Genomic DNA, 21,746 nt, shown 5'->3' with positions numbered 1-21,746 from the left:
CTTCTATTCAATATAGTATTAGAAGTTCTAGCTGCAGCGATCAGACAAGAAAAGGAAATAAAAGGCATCCAAATCGGAAAGGAGGAAACAAAACTGGCATTGTTTGCAGATGACATGATAGTGTACATGGAAAACCCTATAGCCTCTACCAAAAAACTGCTGGAACTAATAAATGAATTTGGCATAACAGCGGGATACAAAGTTAATATCCAGAAATCAAAGGCATTTTTGTATACCAACAATGAAGCAGCAGAAGCAGAAATCAGGAAAAAAATCCCATTCGATATAGCAAAAAGAAAAATAAAATATCTGGGAATAAACCTAACCAAGGAGGTAAAAGACCTGTATGCAGAAAACTACACAACACTGAAGAAAGAAATCAAGGAAGACACAAATAAATGGAAACATATACCGTGTTCATGGATTGGAAGAATTAACATCATCAAAATGTCCATACTACCCAAAGCAATTTACAGATTCAATGCAATACCTATTAAAGTACCAATGGCGTATTTCACAGACATAGAACAAACACTTCAAAAATTTATATGGAACCAGAAAAGACCCCGAATAGCTGCTGCAATTTTGAGAAAGAAGAACAAAGTAGGAGGGATCACAATACCTGATATCAAACTGTATTACAAGGCCACTGTAATCAAAACAGCCTGGTACTGGCACAAAAACAGGCACATAGACCAATGGAATAGAACAGAGAGCCCAGAAATAAACCCAAATCTCTACAGTCAATTAATATTCGACAAAGGGGGCAATAACATAAAATGGAGTAAAGACAGCCTTTTCAAGAAATGGTGTTGGGAGAACTGGACAGCTACATGCAAAAAAATGAAACTCGAGCACCAACTTACACCATACAGCAAAATAAATTCGAGGTGGATAAAAGATTTAAATATAAGCCATGACACCATTAAAGTCCTAGAGGAGAGCATTGGCAGGAAAATCTCAGATATTCCACGCAGCAATATTTTTACTGATACGTCCCCTAGAGCGAGGGATATAAAGGAAAGAATAAACAAATGGGATCTCATCAAAATTAAAAGCTTCTGCATGGCCAAGGAAAACGGTATCAAGATAAAAAGAGAAGCAACTGTTTGGGAAAACATATTTGCCAATGATACCTCGGACAAAGGTTTAATCTCCAAAATATACAAAGAACTCACTCGACTCCACTCAAAGAAGACGAGCAACCCGATTAAAAAATGGGCAGAGGACTTGAACAGACATTTCTCCAAGGAGGACATACAGAGGATCCAGAGACACATGAAAAGATGCTCGATATCACTAGCTATCAGAGAGATGCAAATTAAAACCACAATGAGATACCACTCAACACCAGTCAGAATGGTGATCATAAACAAAGAAACAAACAAGTGCTGGAGAGGTTGTGGGGAAAAGGGGACCCTAGTTCACTGTTGGTGGGATTGCAGACTGGTACAACCACTATGGAAAACAGTATGGAATTTTCTAAGAAAACTAAAAATGAACGTGCCTTTTGACCCAGCAATTCCACCCTTAGGAGTATATCCTAAGAATCCTGAAACACCAATCCATAAGAACCTATGCACCCCAATGTTCATAGCAGCACAATTCACGATAGCCAAGAGTTGGAAGCAACCTAGATGCCCATGGGTCAATGACTGCATCAAAAAACTATGGTACATTTACACAATGGAATTCTATGCTGCAGAAAGGAAGGAGGAACTACTACCCTTTGCAACATCATGGATGGAACTGGAAAGCATTATGCTGAGTGAAATAAGCCAGGTGGTGAAAGACAAATACCATATGATATCACCGTTAACAGGGATCTAAACAAAACAAACAAGCAAGCAAAATATGACCAATGACACTCAATTATGGAAGAGGCTGACAGGGTTCAGAGGGGAGAGAGGAGAGAATCATAGGGGAAAAGGGGATGGACTCACATGAACAAGTATAAAGGACACATGGACAATAACTAAGGGTGGGTGGTGGAAATGGGAGGGAGATGGGGAGCATGGGCCGGGGGGGTAGGGGGTGGGCAGTGTTGGGAATATAAGACAGAAAGCTGTACTTGAACAAGAATTAAATTAAAAAATTATTTAAAAAAAAAGTGGGGACGGAGAGGTGAAGTGATTTGTTCCAGGTGACACAGGTCTGCTTAGTGAGTAGATACTAACAGTGGTCAGCAGGGCCTGGGAATTAAGGCCAATTAGAGTTCTAATCCCAGTTCTGCTGCTTTCCAGGGGAATGTTGATGAGGGCAGCCTCTCTGAGCTCCAGTGTTCTCATCTCTGTAAAAGGGGTCATGATACCAACACCACAAGGTTATAGTGATGATTAAGTAAGATAAGGTATGCAACACAGCTGTCCAAGATAAAAACACAATAGAAGGGAAAATGTGTTAGTTCAGACTAGAACCAAGATACTCTGTTTCAATCAAGTGATCTTCCTGGTAGAACATGCTGCCCCTCCTCCCCACCTCCCTCCACCCCAAAGCCAACTCATTCCTTTAAGTCCTGTAATTAGCTGAATAAAGAGTGCAGACAGAGTCTATGTAAAAAAAATGCTCTCGGAGCCAAGTGAAATCCCCAGGGAAGTGCCGAAGTCCACATGGCCAATTACCATTGTATCATTTCATTTCATTGGAGTGACTAATACCTAGAGACAGTCACTTAACCACTAATTGCAGAGAACAGATTGAAATCATGTTAAATGAGCCCATCTTTATTTCTGGGGAAAAAACAAGGCTCTCTGATCCAGGAGTAGCTTTCTTTGTCATATTCCATGGAGACGGTGGCTTCCATTTCCAACTGGACACTGGATTTCAGTCGTGTGGGTAGCATTCTTGAGCTGGCTGCAGATTTACAGCGTGGAACTGAAGGAGCAGCCTGATGATGTGCCAGCTCCTTTCTGTCAGCATTTGATTTTTCTGAAAACAAGCACTGAATAGAACAGTGGTGCCTGCATGCTGCAAAAAACCCAAAGGCACCGAATGTCTCACCTTGAACTTGTTAGACCTCCTAGGGCCTCAGTCCCCACTTCTGTGCTGAGGGGGTGGAGGAGAGAGCCCCTTCTTCTGGAGGGTTTCATGAGATCTCCTTGCCAAGGGCTATGTGAATCATCACTCTAAGCCCCTTGCCTGTTTTCCACTTTCCAACTGTATCTTCTTTTCCTTCCTTCTCCCTTCTCCTTCCTGCATTTAACCATACTTCTGCTCAACACCAAAGTGAGAGAGGTTGGTTGTTTTACAAAAGGTGGAAGGCAAAGACGAAGATTGATTTTCTTCACTTCCTACTTCCTCACTTCCTCACTCGCACAGTGACAGCGAGCCCTTTGCACTGGTAATTTGAAGATCTCTTATCTCCCAACACTTCTCACCCCACCTGCAAGCCATCAGCCACTCTTGTCAAAACTCTCTAATCCCTCCTACTTAAATCCTACTGATTCCCCAAATCCAAGGTGAAGGCCATCTTCTCAAAAGGTTTTCCTTTGGTTCGCAGGCCCGTGCTCAATCCACTGAGCTACACCAGCCAGGGCTATCAAAAGGTCTTCCTTAACTACATTGGCCTTTGCACAACTCCCATCACTTCTTTAAAAAAAACAAACTTTAGTTCATAATTATATGAAGTTGTTTTGTCATGTTATTTAGATGTTCACCCTGAATTCCAGGTCCTTAAGGGAGGGGACCAACTCTCCCATCTCTCTGCACCCTCCACAGGTGTCTTGTTCAAGGTGAGGCCCAGAGCTGGTTGCTAACTCAGACAGAGACCCTACTTCTGAGTTCTCCACACTGGTGTCTGCAGGAGGGCATACACTCAAGAAGCCACACAGATAGTTGTCTGTGGTGCAGAATGGTATAGTTCAATGCAGAACACCTCCTGAATTCCTCCAATATTCCAGGTACTGAGTTGGCCACTGGCCATATCAGAAACACGTTCTGTCTCTACCTCCTCTTTGTAAGGAGATGGCCAATCCACCTACAAGCTGGCCTTGTTCTCATCATGGAGATGACAAACAAAGCAGTTATTTCAGCTGTTAAGCTCAGCTCAAGTTCTAGTGCCTTCTGGGACCTTCCTCAGGTTGTGTAACCATAAGAGTGTGTAACCTCAGACTGTGTTTCCTAAGAAAAGAAAATGAGGCATGCTGGAGCATTTGAGTGAGGTAATCCTCTCATGGGATGGTCTTCTGAATCCGTTTCCAGCGGCTAGTGGGGAGTTTCCAGTTGACAGGAGGCTCTCCTACAGCTGCCATGGCCAGGGATGAGGTTCCGGCTCCCTGTGGCTCCGCAACCACCTGAGGCTGGGGAGAGACTCACATTTAGGAGGCAGAGGAAGGTCCACCTTAGGACCTTCATTGCTCTAGCTACTTAAAAAATTTTTTTAATCCGTAACAGAGGATATGTTTATTGATTTTAGAGAGAGAGGAATGGAAGGGGTGTGGCAGGGGAGAGAGACAGAAACATCAATGTGAGTGAGAAACATCGAAATGTTGCCTCCTGTGTGTGCCCTGGCTGGGGATCAAACCTGCAACCTTTTCAGGTACTGGATGCTCAGACCAACAGAGCCACCAGGCCAGCACAGCTCCAGCTGCTTTCGCCTTCATGGGCCGCTTCTTTCATACAAAATATCAAAACTACATTTGTGATTCTGTTGGTATAAAGATAACTATATTGTGTATTAATATATTTTCTTTGACCTAAAGTTTATTTTTAAATTCTGATTTTAAAGAAATTAACATACAGCCATGAGTTCTGAAACATATCACAGTCTCTAGCAACTGGCCTCCTCTGGTCTGTGCTCATGTCTTCCCAGTTTGGACCTTTACAGTGCTGTCCTGCCCTTGGCCTTGGCACCAGCTCATGCTGCCTGCTTTTCCCATTTGCTATGCTCCCACCAGCTCCACTAGATAGGCAGCAGGATCCTGAGCCTTTTGAAGCTCTGTAGCACCATGCACATTGCTTGGCTGAGATTAAGACTCTAGAAGTATCAATTGCACAGCTGTGCACAATCGGACAACTTCCTTAATGCACTCAACCTCATTCTTCTCATCAGTAGCTTGGAGGACAAAATTTGAATCCCCCTCATGGTATTGCTGTTAGGATGAATGAGATGATGCATGCTTAATACAGCATCTGGCACATGGTAAGCACTAATTAAATGTTAACTTTTTTATCATTATGATTTAATATGACAATAGGATACTTGGGTTTTCAAATAACTGAAACAATCACTTCTTGGCCTTTTGGCTAAGATCAAGTGTAGTATCTATTTATCAGTTTAAATATCTGGCACAAAATGATGCCATGACTATAGTTTTCATGGCTCATTGCAACCATGATGCAATAAGCTCAAGAATGCTCGCTCTCTTCCACATCCCTATTGTTGTTCAAGTGCAAACACTGTGCACCTGGAAGAGGTAAGCCTGGGCCCTTCATCAGCTAGTGGTACCTTAATGTAAATGTGCTTCTTGTCAGCCAGCAAAAGGGACGATTAAGGATTGGGGGACAGCTGGGATGCTGAGGACTTTTTTTCTCTCATTTTCCTTCTTCCCTCCCTTCCCTCCCTTTCTCCCTTCCCCCCTTTTCCCCTCCCTCCCTCCATTCCTTCCTTCCTTCCACGTGTATGATGCAGGCATTGCCACTTTGTGATGAAGTCCTCTGATTTTAGATTGACTACACTTCCTGTGGGACTCTTCTCCACTAACTGAAGCTGTAGGCTGTGAATTCAGTTCTACAAGTCTTTGTGGTAGGTGGTCCAATAGTCACTAGATCTGAACACTGGAAAAGGCAATTAGGCCTGTCACCTAGGAAACACTTCCATTTTGTAACCATGTCATAACATGATTATGGGCAGACATGGACACAGAACAGCCCAAGTAGGAGCTCAGGACCTGGTCCCAGGAATGCCTTTGCCACACACCAGCTCTGACGGCGACATCATATAACCTTGGGAGTCCTCCATTTCTGTTTCTTTTTTAAAACTAGAATAATAGCAGCAACTCCCTTTTGGGGCTGCATGCATTAGTCAGTGCATGTGAAGCTTATGGTGTCTGGCACAACATAGTTTTGCAAAAGAATCACATTCAGTACAACAGAGCCAGACATGGTGGTGCCTCTGGCTGTCACCTGAGCTGTGGACTGAACCACCATCCACCTGACCTGCAGAGCCACCAGCAGCCTGCCTGCCTGCCTCAGCCACTGCCAAAGCCAGAGTCTAGTTAGCCCTGCTGCATTCAAGATCATATGATCAAGAGGAGGAAATATTGGTCTGACAAGAAAATGACCACAAAATGAGGCAGATTCTCATGGTTACTAGTGGTATTCATAAAACACAGATGCCCTGGCAAAAGACAACAGAAAAATCAGGCAGTTCCTGAAAAACATTCTAAAAATGAGAAAATGTAGAGAGGTGCATGTTCCTGAAAGATAGAACAGTATCACAAAAATTCCAATTTACCTCATATTTTCAACAAATATAATTCTAATGAAGTTTTCCTTATCACTTAAAATTATATTATAATTTACACACATAAAAGAAATGACAAGAAATAGATGGATGATTCAATAAATGGAGAAAGAGAACAACAACGACAGCAAATAAACAACAGGCACTATGATAAAATGCTGAGTCACATGTCAGAGAAGGGCCACTGGAAGTCACGCCCTCCTTGAACCTACTTCAGAGCACAGGAGCCTGTGTTCAGAGTGTATTACAAACATGGGCAATGAGGCAGCAGCAGGACAAATCAGAACAGCCTAACAGAAAATTAATTAAAGGCTAAAAAAAGATACGTAATTCCATAACACAGAATGCCTCTGGTAGACAGCCCCTACATATGAGGGGAGACACAGAAAACCCGGAATTTATTTATAAAAATTGTTTCTTTATTCTTACATGTTTAAATTTCAGTCACCTTCAAAGTACTTTCTATTTGATGCAATATACCTATTGAGATGTTTGTTCCACTGCTGAAAACAGTTTTTGAACTTGTCAATTTTGATGCTAAAATTTAGTGCTTCTGCTGTTTTTGTTTCACCTCTTCCACATTGGCAAAACATTTCCCTTTCAGGACTTTTTTCATTAGGGGAAACAAAAAAATGTTTGCGGACTTCTGGCCAAGATGGAGGCGTAGGTGGAAACACTACCTCCTCACACAACCAAGTTTATGAACAACAAATATTTAAAAACCAGAACATGATCAAAACAGAGAGAAAAATTAAACTGTACTGAAATCCAACAACAATGACCCATTCATCCAGACTGGTAAGAGGGGAAGAGTTGGTGGAGAGGGGTCACACAGGAAAAAGTGGCTGGACTGACCCAGGTACACAAGCAGCGGTTAGCAGATCCCAGGAACAAGGTGGCAATGGGCAGACCCAGTGGGGGCACAAGGCAGCTGGCTGACCACAGTCACACATTTGTGCGCAGATAAACCAGGCAAAGGAGCGAGCACTGAGATAGACTACACGATCCAGGGCCCCAGCGCTGGGAAATAAAGCCTAAAAGCACCAATTGAAAGAACTTTCAGGGGTTGAGGTGCCAGGAGAGGCACCCAGGCTCACAGAGAGTTTGTTGGAGAGACCCACAGGGTCCTGGAGGGTGCACAAGCCCACACACCCAGGAACCAGCACCAGAAGAGCCCAATTTGCTTGTGGGAAGCAGCAGAGGGGAGTGAAATCTGAGAGAGAGCAGAAATAAAAACGCCATTGCCCCTCTTTGACCCCATCCCCACATACTGTGTCACAACCCAGCAACTGGGTTGCCCCGCCCTGGCGAACACCTAAGGCTCTGCACCTCATATGTAACAAGCACAAACAGACCAAAATAATATGGCTCGAGAAGAAGAACAGCTCAAAGCCCCAGAGCCAATACTTCTAAGCGACCAAGAGATAGCCAACCTATTGGATGCACAGTTCAAAATACTGGTGATCAGGTTGCTCACAGAACTGGTTGACTTTACTCACAAATTAGATGAAAAAATGAAGTCTTCACTAAGTGAAATGAAGCAAAATGCACAGGGAAATAATAGTGATGGCAAAGAAACTGGGACTAAAATCAATCAAGTGGACCAGAAGGAAGAAAAGACAACCAAACAGAAAAGAATGAAGAAATGAGAATTCAAAAAAATAAGGAGAGGCTTAGGAACCTCCAGGACATCTTTAAACGTTTCAACATCCAAATTATAGGGGTACCAGAAGGGGAAAAGGAAGAGCCATGAGTGGAAAACTTATTTGAACAAATAATAAAGGAGAACTTCCCCAATCTGGCAAAGGAAATAGACTTCCAGGAAGTCCAGGGAGCACAGAGAGTCCCAAAGAAGTTGGACCCAAGAAGGAACACACCAAGGCACATCATAATTACATTAGCCAAGATGAAAATGAAGGAGAGAATCCTAGAAGCAGCAAGAGATAAGGGGACAGTCACCTACAAAGGAGTTCCCATCAGACTGTCAGCTGATTTCTCAAAAGAGACCTTCCAGGCAAGAAGGGGCTGGAAAGAAGTATTCCAAGTCATGAAATCCAAAGACCTATGACCTATATCCAAGACTGCTCTATCCAGCAAAGCTCTCATTTAGAATGGAAGGGCCGATAAAGTGCTTCTCAGATAAGGTCAAGTTCAAGGAGTTCATCATCACCAAGCCCTTATTATATGAAATGCTAAAGGGACTTATCTAAGAAAAAGAAGATAAAAAATATGAACAGTGATAGGACAACAAACTCACAGTTACTAACCACCACACCTAAAACAAAAGCAAACTAAGTGGACAGCTAGATCAGGAGCAGAACCATAGGTATGGAATCATGTGGAAGGTTAGCAACAGGGGACTGGGAGGAAGGAGGGGGGAGAGAAGGTACAGAGACTAAGTAGCATAGATGGTAGGTAGAAAGTAAATGGGAGGAAGGACAAGAATAGTATGGAAAATATAGTATCTAAAGAACTCGTGATGCATGGACATGAACTAAAGAGAGGGAATGGGGGGAGGGGTGTGCAAGGTGGAGGGGAATGAAGGGGGGAAATGGGACAGCTGTAATGGCATAATCAATAGAACATATTAAAAAATGCTTGCGATCTCAGGATGAGATTGGGTGAACAGAAAGAGTGGGACATGGGGGTCATGCCCCCTTCTGGCCAAAAACTGCTGAAAACTGAGTTCCATGTTGTCAGGTGAGCTTGTAAATCACCCATGATGAAATGGGCAAATACATTGAAAGAGTCTTCAAAAACAACTCACTGAAGCCAAAAGCAGCCTCTCACAACAATGCTGGCTGGTACACTGATACAGTTGGGTTTCTAGAACACTCCCTTAGTGTGGGAAGCCTGTACTACAAGGGTTCTGCCCTCCAGAAGATAATTCTGGTGTCTTTTTTTTTGCCCCCCACCTCATACTCTGGTGTCTTCAGAGGAAATAGTGGATGCCCTGACCCTTTAAGGCTCAGGCAAGCTGAGCTGAGGCTGAGTCCTTCAGGAAATAGTGGCTCTACCTCCTACATGCCAAGGGTGCGGAGTGAGGGCTGGGTTGGGGTACCACAGAGAGAAGGAATGCCAGATACTTGAAGAGAATGTCAGCATGTGTAATGTTCTAACAGCCTCAATTCAATACACTTTGTCAGAACTAATGAACTCACCCCAGCCCACCCGAGGCAGAATTTCTGGGGGTAGGGTTGAGAATTTGTCATATTTAATAAGCTTTTAGGTCATTCTTATGGTCACCAAAGTTTGAAAACCACCACTTTAACACCCACCCCTACAGCTGTTCCCCCAACACAGTGGGGTGCTCTTAGGCAGCGCCTGTTGGTCTCCGGTGAGGACGGAAGGCTGACTGGACCCTCAAGACTACTATTAGCAAGAGATGCTTCATGGCTTTTTCCTTCTTGAGCCTTGGAGGTGGCCATGAATGCCCTGCTTTCAAAGAAAGGGTAGGATCTGGAGTCCCTCGAGTGTGAAATTGTGGTGCTCCTTGCAGTCTTATTCCTGTCAACCTGAGACTTGCATTATTCCGCTGTCTCTAGGCCCCCAACCTTGGCCACCAGGTGGCCCTTGTTCTTGACCATGAGGATGACAGGTCCAGACTATTGGGAAGTGGCCACGAAGGGATGGAGCTCTGCATCAGACAGTGTTCTTTTAACACAGGAGGGCAGTTAACAGAAGGTGAAACTGAAGATGTTTTGGCAGAGGGACAGCATGGCCGAACCCTCCTCAGTGTAGCTATGGTAAGAGTCTGCCAAGATGAAGGTTTACTTAGGGAATTAAGCGAGAAACAAGCTCTTTTGCCAACAGTCATCTCAGTTGCCAAAACCCCGATTATTTTCCTACTCTGAAATGATGCTAGAAAAAGAGTGGTCCAGATTCTACCACAGTGCCAACTGTTCCCTCTGGGCTTTGGGTCGGTGCCTCAAGAACATTGGAATATGACTCTGCAGTCTCTCTTTGCTGACCTGACCTGGTTCGCTGCAACAGCCTCCCCATGCAGTCAGGTGGGTTCTGTCTCTCTCTCACACACTTTGTTCCCCCACCTTTTATTTCCCACTTATTTTCACAAGATTAAATGACTCAACAAAAGCCTGAGATACTGTTCTCCCTGATAGACTGTAACTTCATGACTTTGGCTGAGTTCTCTTCTAATGCTTTGGAGGCAGCCTAGGATCTGGGATCGGGGGAGGCTGCAGAGCATGGGTCCTTGGCAGCTAAGGCAAGATCCCCTGCTGACTTGTCAAACTCTCACATGGACACTAAGAAGATTAAAATCATAGCATGCCTAACAACACTAATAAGAAAGATTTAAAGCAATCAGTAAAAGTAGATTGAGTTGTGAAATACTTATTAGGGATAATGATTCTGTGTCACAGTAACAGCATCTAGGGTCAGCTTAATTTCACACGATGAAAGGATGAGGAGATGTGGAGACGCAGAGGCAGGGACAGCCTGTCTGCCCCATTTTGTGCCCAGTACCCAGCCAGGCGGGACAGATGCCTCTCCCACAGCCAGCTCCCCACCATCCCTATTACTGGTGCTGGCCAGTTTGGAAAGGGTGCAGTGGTCACAGGGTTGCCAGTTCACATGCGATGTCTTGTTGAACATTGGAGGGGATATATCTGAATGCCCAAATATTCTAGACAGATTTGTCTTATTTTAAGAAGCCACGCCAATCTTCCCATTTTCCAGCCTGGGACATCAGTGACATGCTGGCTCTCTTCTTGTTTGTTTTCAGGGACAATAAGAGCATAATGCCACTTGCCAGGAACTAGCTTAAGGCTTGTGAATGCTGGGGGAACACTCTGCATGCGGCTTCTACCCTGCCATCCTCACCCCCACTGGGCTGCTCATGGCCTGAGACCCCCAAGGCTTCAGTTCCTACCCCCTATAGCCGTGCTCCTTGGGCTGCAGGCTGGAGCAGGAGAAAAGGCCCTGCTGGTCTCCACATTTCTCATGCATTTGGAAGGAGGAGCTGCCTAGAGGCTGAGGGGCTTTCTCAAGCCCATCAGTCTTGTCCTTTCCTCACCAAACTCTCCTGCTTTTCAACAGAAGGGACAAGGTAGGTCTGCGGTGAGAAGTGACTGAGACCTGATCAGGGATCATCACTTTCATCTTAAGGTGGGATCATGAGGAGCAGGGAACTCTCCTCGTTGCTGGTGACATGGGGGGACAGAGTCTTTAAAAGGTCATTGAGCAACATCTGTTAAAATTGAAAGCATGCAGCCCCTTTAAACCAGCAAGTACCCGAGTGGTCTTATCCCACAGAAGCACCTGTACTCATAAGCACCTCTGTGACCAAAGTGCACCATTTTTTGGAGGTAGAGCCGGGAAACCTAGTGAGTTCCCATCGACAGAGAAAGCTATGAGGGCCCTGGACTACAGGGGGCTTTTGTAGAGGACTCAATGATTAAAGGAAGATGCAGGCAAAGAGAGAACAGGTGGTGAACATGTGTTTTCTTGGGAGAGGTCTGTCAGTGGGGTTTGTGTTAGTATATAGGACAAGGGACAAGGAGGAACTGGCAAGAAAAAAAAAAGCAAAAACATGCCACTAAAATTGGAGGTAGATTGTAACATATTGTGTTGGTCCAGGAAGTGAACTGATCTGGAAGTGTTGACTCCAGGGAGTAGTTTACCTGCAGGAGGTTTGTGGGCAATGCCTTCAGAATCATATCTGTGGGTTGTGAAGCAGGCTGGCCTTGGCCAGTCCCAGTGGAGTGGGGAGTGCTCTGGATAGTTGTCCCAATTAGGACTAATACTTGGCATAGGACCTAGGCTGCTGCTCCCATCAGGGAGGCAGGTCCCATAAGGAGAGGGTGATCACTGGGCAGTGAGACTGTGCTGTGAGCTGTGAGCTGTGAGCCATCAGCACTCCCAGCTCTGGGCAATGAGCACTTCAGTCCTGGGGGAAGGCTCCCATGCAAGGCGGCAAGATCACATTCATGCACAACTGTGAAATTATAGCTCTAGTGGGTGTACAAGTATATAAAGAAAAAGAGTAAGCAGAGGAAAAGAGCAGCCTCTTTGATTCTCAAATTTTAAATTGATTTCTCATGCTAACAATGCTAAGCCTAACCAGACTCCATTCTAGGGGGAAACCAAGGCAGCTCCAGCCTGGGCAGTTTCGAGTGCTTATACTGCCTGGTAAGGTCCCCTGATTCTGTCACAATGAAAACCTCCCAGCCTCCCAGCCTCCCAGCTGAGTGCACACTCCAGAGAACTCTGACCGCCTTCTATTTTTGAATGGGTTGGAAATAGAGCCAAGGACTATATTTTGTCTCCTTTTTGCTTGTCAGGGCTGGTACCTTGAAGATGGTTCAGATTGAAATCAAGTATAAAACATAAAGTAAAGACCTCAGAAGGCCCTCCGTCTCCCTGGGAGGTAGAGAGATATAAGGTGGTATGAAATTGAGGCAATGGTGCTGAGCCAGCCCTACCCAGAAAGCCCAGTGATGACTCAGGCATCCTTGGAAGACCAATTAAGATGCTATAAAAAGTAGGAACCCCATAATTAAACATATAATCAGTCCTTTGATCCCACATTTTCTTTCTTGTACCATATTACTAAAGCAAAGCAGAGACAAATCTTTCAACTTGCATATTTCTTCCAAGGTTGGCTTTCACCATCACCTGAAGGAGAGTTGACTTCTCTCAGCAAGTGTTTGAGAAACATTAGAGAAGAAGAGGGGGAGGGGCACAGAGCTTCAAGTTCTGTGTTTCTATTGATGTAGAAGATCCAGCAGCTTGTCATGTTCAAACAGGATATCTTCATTTACTTAACAATATTCTGGAAATAATAGCTAATGCAATTAGCCAAGAAAAGGGTGAGTTAAATGCATTGAAAGGAGGACCAGAGTTAGTAAATGTAGATGAATAATTTTTATACCTGGATAACCCCCCAAAATTAGAACTGTAATAAGAGAGCAGGAAGGTGGCTGGTAAAAGATTAAATATATTCAAATCCATAGCTTTCTTATACACCAGCAATGATCAGAAAGTAATGGGGAACAAGATTCCATTCACAGTGGCAATAACAATATAAAATATCCGGGGATAGATACATTTAATAAGAAATTTATAGAATGAACAAGGAGAAACCTATAAAAATTAACTGACTGATGAAATGATTCATTCATGGATGGGGAGTTTTTATATTGTGAAGATAACAATTTTATTCAGTTTAATATATAAATTAATAGAAGTCCAATCAAGTTTTTTAGAACTAGGCAATTCTAATTTTCTTCTGGAGGAATACCTAAGGATGAACAGCCTAAATGAATGGGGGGCAAGGGTGTGCTCTATTTGATATTAAAATATATATTAAAACATTGACTTATAAATATCAATACCAAAATAGAAATCAGGTTGTCTGCTGATCATTCAGGCCCCTCTGGTGTGCCCAGACCCAGAAATTAGCATTCTCTCCTTCTGCAGATGACCAAGGCCTTTTGTGGATGGTATTTCATCTTATGTCTCCCTCCAGCCCCATCAGCCCAGAAAAAGAGCCATGAGTCCTGTGGTCCTCAGTCCTATCCTAGGAAAGTGCTGTAGCCTTCTGCTTTGGACTTGTGTTCCCTGTGATAGTCCTGGGTGGGTCTCCAATGTCATCAGAGGCCTACATCAGATGTAGGCCTCTGCATCTACAGGTCACCAAACACTGGGGAGAGGAGAGACCCCATTGGAAAGGACTCATGTTTCCCACTTCTGGTAGGCCTTTCTATGGGTAGGTAAAACCTAGACTTTTAATTTCCCAGCTGTCTCCTGGACTTTTGATCTCCTATACCATAGCTTCTCATGTCATCTGTGTGAAGGGCTGGTTTTTCCCAGTTTGTTGTGTATCAGTACTTTTTTTAAATGCAAGAAAGTTAAATGACTAGAAATAAAATAAAAATACCAAGAAAATTACAAGGCCCAATTTTTATTATTATGTCCAACAAACATAAAATTACCCTGTCACATCGCCACAAATGTCTCTGACACTCACTCTTGTCATAGCCCAGTGACAGGCGGCCAGCGTTGAGCACCTGTCCACTGGTTGCGCTGTTCTAACCACATGGCTGGCAGACTGGCTCCCACTTTAGCAGACAATTCTTCACACCTTGTCATCTATGTAACAACACAATCTTACATTTTTATAACAGTTAACATTTTATAGCACTCAAATCTTTCCTCTCACATGACTCTCCAATAATATTCTGAGTAACTGGGGCAGCTCTTAAACAAGCCCCATTTGTCTGGCAAGCAATGCAAATCCCCTGGAGATCTCCAGTGATGTGCCCAAAGAGGTGGGTGACAGAGCTGGAAGTCACCTGAAGTGTCTGGTTCAGGAGCCCACTCCTTAAAGAAGCCACACAAGGAGCAAGGAACTGGGTGCTGATCTACTCAGTGGGAAACCTCATGGCCCCAGGAAACAAAGCATCTTAAGCACACAAGTGCCTTTCCACCTTTCCTGACTCATATTCTTGAAGAGAAAGAAAGCCCTCAAATCACCCAGAGCCCTTGGCCTGATGATACTGTTCGACTGCATCACTGTTTTAGGAGAAGAATTTCAAATAATCCACAGTTCTCAAAAACAGTATAAATATCGAACTGTTGCCCTGTTACTATATTAGTGAGCAAGTTATTTAGGCTCCATGGCCCTAACCAACACAGCATTGCTCACATCGTTGACATGGTTCAAAACAGCAAGTTTGTTATGTAAGAGAAGACAAGTGGCCTCTCATATGCCAAGTTTGCCATTTAAACTACAGACAGATCTTAGAAATTTCAAAAAATCTCTGCTCATTATTCACAGGGGAGTGCTTTCCTCTGTCTTCTGCAGGAGGGGCCAGAAGGGGCCAGCAGGGGCATTTGGGATGGACAGTAGCAATGATAGGTGCTCAGGTCACATCAGGCTTCCTGCAGGTGAACACAGTGCCAGGGAGCTGCCAGGAAGTGTAAGACCAGCCCAGGAAGATAGCATGGTACAGGGGAAAGGCCTGCTTCCAGAGTCAGAAAGTCTGGATTCAAATCCCAGCCCTTCCCCTCCCTAATTGGGTGATGGGTCTTGACTTCCCTCTTCTTATCAGACCTGTGATTGTTAAACAAAGGTGGATGCAACCTGGCTCATCACTTAAGGGCTGGAAAATACTTGCCTTTGTGAATAGAAAGAAAGCAGATGGAGTTCACCTCCCTCTACCAGGCATCTGTCTGCATCTTTGCAGGCCCACTGAAAAAGAGTTTTGATTTACTTTTGCTCCACATAGATTGTTTAGAATTAAATTAGTTTCAGGTGGGCATGAATCTACGTGAAAAAAACAACGAAAAGAAACAGCGTAAGAGTCACATTAAAGTCTACACTAGTCCTTGGGCAGTTGACTAGCCTCCATGGCTCTGACCAGCATTGCATTGCCTGAGGGCTGACTGACACGCACAGTAGAGATGTCTTCCATGACAGGGGAAAGATTTTGCTTTCTGAAACTTGCCATGGCTATTCTGCAGCCCACCACGACAAGCTAACATGCATGGAGAAGATGTGTCTAGGGCTCAGAGTGATACCATCTTTGCCAGCTTTAAGCCAGCTTTAATTCCTATCCTAACGTATTCCTTGGCTGTCTTGAAAGGCAACTTAGAGAACAGGGAAATAGAAGCATCTGTAAGTTATGGAAGCACCACAACCTAGAATTAGGACAATTCAGATTTTTGGTTTTTTGGCTTGAGCTGCTCAGTTGGCTGTCACAAGACTTCTGCTTCCCAGGCTGTGCATAGTGAAGCCAGTAACTGAGCACAAACCAGGACAGGTGTTCAATGGCACAGATGTTTCACACTATGCTTTATTTCCTGGCACCAAAAGAAATGTGGAAACTCTCTTTGGTTTTTAAGACCACATTTACCAATTTTGGATAATTTAATTTGTTTCTCTTTTGTATTTAAATATTTAACACCAGGAGGCCCAGGCCAGTCTTTGCCTGAATCCACATCTGAAGAAACCATGTTGAGTCAGCCTGAGCATCCATGTCACCTTCCCAGTCTGGGTGAGAGGCAGGAACCCCAGCCCCTGTCTCTGCTGGTCACACAGACACAACGCAACTGGCTAGGGTCTCTGTGCTCCTCGCGACCAGTCTCGTCATCTCACATGTACACGTGGACTTCGAGTCTGTCTAACTTAATCTAACAAATGTTTATTTAGTACTTACTACTGTGTTTGGGCCCTGATATTCAAAGCCGATTTAGACTGATTCAGGCCAAGCCTGTAGAATACAATTTAGAGCTTATGAGCTGATCACCTAACCCAACCCTGTCATTCTGCTAATGAGAAATTGAGGCATGGAGAAAAAGAAGTTTCCTGCAGTTACACAGTAAGCAATTGTGAAGTTTCTGATCAGGGTAATTCAGAAGTCTGAAATCTTGCTTTACATGTAGGTGCCATTCATAGCAAAGAAATGGTAGAAAATGAAAGGACTGGTTGTGAATTGCTCCATTCCGCAGCTTTTGGGCTCAGCTGTCAATCTGCTTCTGCACCTGGAGGCAGCATGTGGAGCTCCCCATGCCCTGTCTTCCCCGGGCCTCTGCTCACAGGAGCTGCCTGCAAAGCCTCCTATCTGTCCTCTCGTTTCCGAAGGCTGCATCAAGGCTGCACGGTCCCTCCCTATGTTTGCCGCTCTCTTCTAAGTCAGATCTTCAACCCAGAAAACAAAGACCAGGTTTTCACACTCAAGATTTTTGTAATCAAAGCAGATTAAAGACAGACTTGCATGTAGAGGTATTTAAAGCCTATGCTAAGTATATTAGAAGGCTATGGATCACGCCAGTCAAGCTGTTTCTTTTATGAAGACTTTTTTGACAGCTTTTCCCCCAAATGGGATGGCAACGTCTTTTGACCACTGCTTTGTAATTACCACGGCCCTTTACTGGGCTCAGGTGAGTGTTGGCCTCCTCTTTCAGTTGGGGTTGGCTTGTGAATGCCACTCAGGAGGCTCTGAATATGTTTCTGCACAAAGTAAACAAAAGGTATTTGGGGACCCTAGTCCACTCCGGGGTGGCTTCCCAGAAAAGGAAACCTGGGATTTATTTTAAGAACTGGAAATGGTCTGGTGCAAGGAGACATATTTTTTTCTTTAGTTCCTCCACTACGCCTAGAAAACAGGAGCAGGGCTTGGGTTGCAGGTGGCGGGAAGGGTGTTGGGGAGAGGAGAGGCGTATGTTCCTATGACAGTCCTGGGTTGGGGAGAATTTCTCAGGGTCAGGCTCACTCTGCCAAGGTCAAGGGTAAGAAGAGTTCAACCGAAGTCCCTGGCCTGTGGCACAGCTTCTCTTGTGCCTTCATGCAGTATGTTCTCCATACAAGACACCTTTCTACTGAGCTTTGCAGGGACCTCGGGAAATGACTTCCATCTGGAAGTCTGGGTGAGTCACAGGAAGGCAAGATGGAATTGTTCCACTTTGGTCTGGACTGTCGAATCTATATTCTGATGCTTATGAAACACTGTTGCCCAAGAACACTCTGATAGATGCAACACTAGTAAATCAAAAGCCACAATGCCAATTCTCTTCCAGTGGAATTACAGTTCGACAGAGGGAGAAGTCACAGTTGGAGGCAGATGTCGGTTTGACTTTGAGAGGACGGCCCACTCTGATGTCCTAAGCACTCAGTCAGCACAGTAGCAAAGTGCAAAGGTCTGAGAAGGTAGAGTTTGGGTGGGAGAGAGTGTTGTACGCAATGTTTTTCTTTCTGGTATGTATCCCAGGAGATCCATTTGATAGTGACACCTGAACTTTGTGACAGCTGAGTCCTGCTCCACTGGCTTCTACACAAAAAAACATGATGCAAACCAGCTGGGGTAAAAGCAGTTACCATGGAAACCCCAGACTTTGGTTTGGAAAGTAAGAAGTGATATTTACGATGCCCACATATATCTACAGTTTTCACCAATGCACTTCCTGGGAAGTTTCTTTTTATTTTGAACTTTAGCATTCCTTTTTTTCTTGTTCTGTGGAATTTGGCAAAAGAAAATATTTAAATCAAGTTGGAAATATTACCTTCCCAGTTAAATAGCTAAAACAGGAGTCTTGATTTATTCAAACCATATTTGTTCAAGACAAATTTAACTCTAAATGGAGAAACTGCTTAAAGGTCAAGTTTTGTCTTGGATACTTTGAAAGAGTTGCTAAGCATTTTTGTCCCCCATTGAGGCTGGGTTGACACCAGGAGGTGTTATTTGTGTTACTTCTCCTGAACCATTTACCACCTCAGTAACAAAAGGAGATTTATGGCTGTGGAGAGAAAACACATCCTTATGTGGAGAGGATGGCTACTGTGGCCAACCGAGTTGTGATAGCAGGAATAGACAGGTCCCTTCAGTATGTTGCTGAGAACACAGAGGATGTGAAGGGCATGAGATTGGGCACCAGGGAGAACCAGGTTCCAATCCCACTCTGCCCCTACTACTTTCTGCATGACCCTGGGCAAGTTCCTAAAGCAGTCTCTGCCACTATCCCCTCGCCTCTGAAATGAGAATCAGAACACCTATCTCTCCAAATGCCTGTAAGGACTAAAAAAAAATCATGCATGGAAAGCATTTAGTATCAGCCCACAATAAACTAAAATCCAAAATTAATCAATCTCTAAAAATTCTTTACCCTAACAGCAAGGAGGATGGATTATCTTCCGTCAGTGGAGTTGGCAAGACACACACACAGGCACCCCCACATATTCAACTGTGTACATCTATTTTTAAAAGCTGCTCTTCAAATACAAGTGTAATTATGGACTTTCACAAGTGAATAGTATTGAATTAATTGCCCATCTGTTCATAGTGGTATGATGAGCCCTGTTAAATAGACTCTGTCCTTGTCTTTACAATCTAAAACAGATGACACTGACATGGACACATAATCAGTGCATATGTATGTTTGCAACAATTTTGGAGAAAACTAGAAAGCTAGGTAGTAACACTGCACAGATGTTAAGGTCTAATGCATTAGAAAAACAAACCAAAATTAAATCAGTCCAAAGGAAAAATCTCGTGGGTGGAAAATGGGGGCCAAGAGCACAGACTGAGCAACCAAGCTAGAATGGCCTCTGGCTTTGAGCTGCTATTCCAGACCCAGAGGCCAATGCCACCAGTTGGCACAGCCCCCATACCCTCATCCCACAAAATATGTCCCTCCTCATGCCCCCTTTCTCATTCCATCACAACTGGTAAGGCCTTCACAGCACTCTCTTCTAATCTTCTCCTTCTCCTCCTCCTCTTCTTTCTTCTCCTTCCTTCCTTCCTTCCTTCCTTCCTTCCCTCCTTTTCCTCCTCCTCCTCCTCCCCTTCTCCTTCTTCTTCTTCTTCTTCTTCTTCTTCTTCTTCTTCTTCTTCTTCTTCTTCTTCTTTTTCTTCTTCTTCTTCTTCTTCTTCTTCTTCTTCTTCTTCTTCTTCTTCTTCTCCTTCTTTCTTCTCCTTCTTCTCCTTCTTCTCCTCCTCCTTCTTCTTCTAACACAACTTCCTTTTCTTGGGAAAATTAACTGTGAAGCTCTTGCTGGTGATAGTTATGCTTCATTGCTATTCCTTCTCCCAGCAACTGGCTGTGCTCTTCACTTCTATTCCCTGCCCACTATCCTCCTTAGTAAGAACCCTGCCCCCACACTCCCACCCACTCCTCTACTGAACATTCCTAGGCCCAGAACTCCCGCCCCCAGCTCAGCAGGGGCAATCCTTTGTAAGTACATCTCTCTCTCATGCCTTTCTGAGTTTGCCAGGTCACAAAAGGCCTCAGATTACCAAACCCAAGTTCTTCCTGGTTCTCTTTGTCCTTGACCTCCCTGCATGCAGCATCTGACACTCGCACAAGTCCTTCCTCACTGACAGTTTCTCCTCTTTTTGTTGCCAGGTTTTTATGCTAGTTCAGTCTCCCACTTTTCCAAACCTCAGGCAATTTTTGTTCGTTCTTCTGCGTGTTTCTCCCAACTTCGTGCACGTCCTCAAGTGCCGCCCAGGCCCTCCTCCTTGAGAGATGACCCACTGACTTAGTGTCACTATCTTCCCAATCCTCACCTTAACGGCTCCCTTCTCACCCCAATGCTAGCACTTCTCGCTGATCTCCAGGCCAGTCCTGTGTGACAGAACCTTCTGAGACCATGGACCTTGTTCTCCGCCTGCCCCGTCTAGTACAGCAGCCAGGAGCCATAGGTAGCTCCTGCACACTTGTAATGTGGTTAGTCTGAACGAGGAACTGAAGTTGTGACTATACCTAATTTCAGTGGATTTTAACTAGAATTTAATTCTCCACACATGGCTAAAAGCTCAGTCCTGACCAGCACAGCTCTCGGTAATTTCACTGATAGGTGCATCATGATTTCAGGATGAATATGGTAAAGCAAATGGCCTCGCAGACATGTTCCCTTCCACAACTCTGTCTGTGGCTCTACAGCCCGGGACCCTACACTGGGAGCTCAAATGCTCCACTTTGTTTCTCCTTTGCTGCTTCCTGCAAGCCGCTTCTGAGGGTCCCCAGCTCTGCCTGCACCGGCCCAGCTCTCTGCACGCTCCAGATCTCCCGGTCCTCTCTCAAACCTAACACTCAGCCTGTCTCACTCCAATCTATCTGCCACCATGGCAGATCTGACCTCATCCACACCCCGCTCCGCCATGTTGCTTACCACCTTCCAGCTCATGGCAGCTCCCCATGTTCTCTCTTTTTTTTTAAACAGGGGATATCTGTTAAGTTTATTTTATTTTTCTTTTTTTAAAAAATTATTTTATTGTTGTTCAAGTATAGTTGTCTGCATTTACTCCCACCACTCCCCCTGACCCCAGCCATCCCTACCTCCCTCCTCTGATTCTCCCTTCCCCTTGGTTTTGTCCACATGTCCTTTATAGTTGTTCTTGAAAACCCTTCCCCCTTTCCCCCCATGTTCTCTTACTAAAAGACCCCTCTCCCCCAGACTGCTGTCCCACCAACTCTAATCTGTGTGTTGCGTGGCCCTCCTGCATGCATGCTGTCACTCACACATTCACTCAGCCACTGTCTCCTGAGTATTAGCTCATGAGCAAACTCATGGGCCATGCTCACCCCTGCCTTGGAGCTTGTCTTTTCAAATCCTGCCTTCCAGGAGGTTTCCATGACTATTTCAGCCCTGCCTGACATATCTCGCCTCTAGAATTCCTAGAGCATTAATAAGGATGTTATCTTATCCTGATAACTGTTGTTTCATGGAGTTATCCTTTTCTCCCCAATTAGATGTAAAGACAGTAGGTCTTTCTGAGCATCCTCCAAGAAGACTTAGCTTAAGCCTGAGCACATAGTAGAT

General features: G+C 44.5%; 1 protein-coding gene and 1 non-coding gene across 4 annotated transcripts in view; one reads left to right on the top strand and one right to left on the bottom strand.

The window, feature by feature from the left end:
- Positions 1 to 21,746, bottom strand: part of ADRA1A (adrenoceptor alpha 1A) — a 103,888-nt gene that overhangs the window by 56,417 nt on the left and 25,725 nt on the right. The window lies entirely within an intron of this gene.
- Positions 5,225 to 5,419, top strand: LOC118981882 (U2 spliceosomal RNA). Its single transcript, XR_005065429.1, has one exon. It is a non-coding gene; the product is annotated as a U2 spliceosomal RNA (small nuclear RNA).

Source organism: Sturnira hondurensis, unplaced genomic scaffold (genome assembly GCF_014824575.4).
Source record: "Sturnira hondurensis isolate 20B ecotype Veracruz unplaced genomic scaffold, ASM1482457v3 Scaffold0024805, whole genome shotgun sequence".
In the NCBI taxonomy this organism is placed as follows: Eukaryota; Metazoa; Chordata; class Mammalia; order Chiroptera; family Phyllostomidae; genus Sturnira; species Sturnira hondurensis.
Note: the sequence above shows the minus strand (reverse complement) of the source record. Positions and strands in the feature narration are given on the sequence as shown.